Source organism: Canis lupus, chromosome 9, assembly GCF_048164855.1.
Source record: "Canis lupus baileyi chromosome 9, mCanLup2.hap1, whole genome shotgun sequence".
Classification (NCBI taxonomy): Eukaryota; Metazoa; Chordata; class Mammalia; order Carnivora; family Canidae; genus Canis; species Canis lupus.
The window spans coordinates 7,308,560-7,311,341 of NC_132846.1; the positions used below are offsets into that span (position 1 = coordinate 7,308,560).

Below are 2,782 nucleotides of genomic sequence, written 5' to 3' on the forward strand. Positions count from 1 at the left end.
AAGTAGAGAATGAATCCAATGATCATCAATTATTAAGATTTGGAAAGATTTTAGACATCTTCAGACCCAACTGCCTATCTAATGAAGAAATTCCACTATAACAAATTGGGAGTTAGGTGATCATAATGAAAACTTGGCATACTTTGAAAGAAAAGTCTGGTCCCGTTTCTTGTTGGACAGTCCTGTTAACAGAGCTGCCTTCAATTAAACCAGTCCACTTCTCTTGAAAGTGTATTATTTGTTACTGTAGACACCATCCTTGCACAGGGGCCATGCTAATTTCCTTTGTGCCATTCCAATTTTAGTGTATGTGCTGCGAAAGCAAGCGCTATTAATTTAATTAACATTGACTGACCCTGTGTTCAATTCACAGGCCCCCGTTGTAGGTGCTAGAATTTCTACTCACTCATCTACCAAAACAATATGCAATAACTCCACCTACTTGTCTGTATTGTCAATAGAGAGCTTCAAAAAATGAAGTTAGAGCAGAATAAGGGGGAGAGCCCATTGGTGAGAAAGTGGAATCGTTTCCACATGATAGAAATAGAAAGCCATAGAAGAGTACATCAGAAAAGAATAGGAAGAGAGAAGACATTTGGGTGTAGGTGGCCATGGCTTGGATTGGGTGTGAACTGCAGGATGAGCGGGAGGTGAGAGGCAGACACAATAAACAAAATACATTTTCCCCAAAATTACAGATAAACTACAAAAGTAGAATATATGTTGGAATGGAAAGCAAAATAAATCTCTACAGAACTGTAGATCTTGAAATAGAAATATTTCATAACTTTTCTCCATCTCTCTTTTTCACACAATAACTGTATTCCATTTGTTTTGTAGGGCTAGACCAAAATGTCCTGTCACTTGCTCCTCCCTTCAACTCTCCCAAGCAGCACATACTAATAATGGTGGAATCTGAAAGTAGCAAGACCAGCAAGGTGGAGATAGTATACTATGCTGCCTGCCAGCCCCAGCAGGACTGCCTTTTCCCATGATCATGTGACTCTGTTCCATCTACTCAATTATCCTCTCTGCCTCCTTTTATCACAGAAATAGAGATAAAATGTACCTATTGCCACCAAGGAAGGGGGCCTTAATAGCAAGTCCTGGGATATAGTTCCTATCAGAAAAAAAAAAAAAAAATCTAATGTTTTAAAATGAAAGTCATTACTTTGGGTAAAATTTACATCCTAGATACTGGATCATCCCCCTCACTACCATGCAAATATATTGAAGTATTGTCAATCTTTTCCATTATCTATATTTATCTTATGGTCTATCTATATCTATTACCTATAACTCTATTGCCCTCATCTATAACTACAAACACAAGTGAACTTATTGAAAATATGTCTATGTGTTTATTGTCCTTTCTACAATTTCTCAACCCTCATTTTCCTCTCAACTTACTCCGTTCAAACCATTCCAAAGAGCCATTTTCACTGAGGTCACAAATGACCCAGATGAATACTTCTTGTTTTTCTTTAATTTACATTTTTAATTCATTTTTGAATGAATACTAATGCTACAACATTTAAAAATGAGTAAAGAAGATCTAAAATGAATTCCCCCCCACCTCTCAGATCTCCCCTTTAAAATGCTATGAAATTTTTAGGTAAATAGATAGAGATATTTAATAAACATATAAGCATTTTTTTTACATTTTTTAAAAATGGTAGTATGCACCCTTCTCATTTTTTTTTCACTTATTATACCTTGGATATCACTCCATATCAGCACATAAAATTTCCTATCCTTCTTTACCTCTCTACTGTGTACTTTTAAATTTTTATTTCATTGGTCCCCTACTGATGGACATTTTGGTGTTTTAATTTTTTTTTAAGATTTTATTTATTCATTAATGAGACACACACAGAGAGGCAGAGGCACAGGCAGAGGGAGAAGCAGGCTCCATGCAGGGAACCCGACGTGGGACTCGATCCCCATACTCCAGGATCAAGCCCTGAGCCAAAGGCAGATACACCCAATTGCTGAGCCACCCAGGCATCCCATTTTGGTGTTTTTAATCTTTCACTTACAAATGATGATAACTGTATATACATCATTTCACCCATGTTGGAGTTTACAGGATACATTTTTGAATGGAATTTTAAATCAAGGAATATGTGTATTTTTAAATCTTTGCTATATATCACTGTTTTGCCCCTTATATAAATTATAATTTATACCATTTCCCAACAGTTATCAATGCAGTGGTTTATTAAAATTATCTGCTTATTTATTTATATAGCTCCTTTCAAAATGTTATGTGAGCAGTAATTAAGTTAGTATATAGAATGATTTTCTGCTATCCCATTTCCTCTCTTCCTTTACCATCAATTTTTGCAGATTAAAAAATCCTTAACATTTAGCTTTTATCTGTTAAATGGCTTTATACTCCTGTTACTAGATTTATCAGTTCTAAGTATATATTTTGATCCATTGTTGTAAAATATAAAGAAACAACCGCACTTACTCCTTTTCATGTACACACTTACCCTTTCTTCCCAACTTTTCCTAATTACATGAATTATTCATTATCAAGATTTATGACAGTTGTATTGTGTTCTGAAACCATAATTCTCACATTGGTCTGACTACTAATCCTGAAATCTTAATACTTAGTCTTTCGATGGCAGCCCTTCCATCATAATCTTAAATTCTGGTGTCTTAGCCCTACTCTCCTAATGTTCTATACCAACCTCTCTCCATAGCTTTTCTGTTCATCTCTAAATTGCCTGAATATCAGCCTCCAGTAGTGTCTTCAAGAAGGTCTCATGGT

General features: G+C 35.3%; 1 pseudogene; it reads right to left on the reverse strand.

Annotated features, from left to right (window-relative positions):
• Positions 1-225: 225 nt before the first annotated feature.
• On the reverse strand, positions 226-325 carry LOC140640704 (U6 spliceosomal RNA; annotated as a pseudogene).
• Positions 326-2,782: the final 2,457 nt, after the last annotated feature.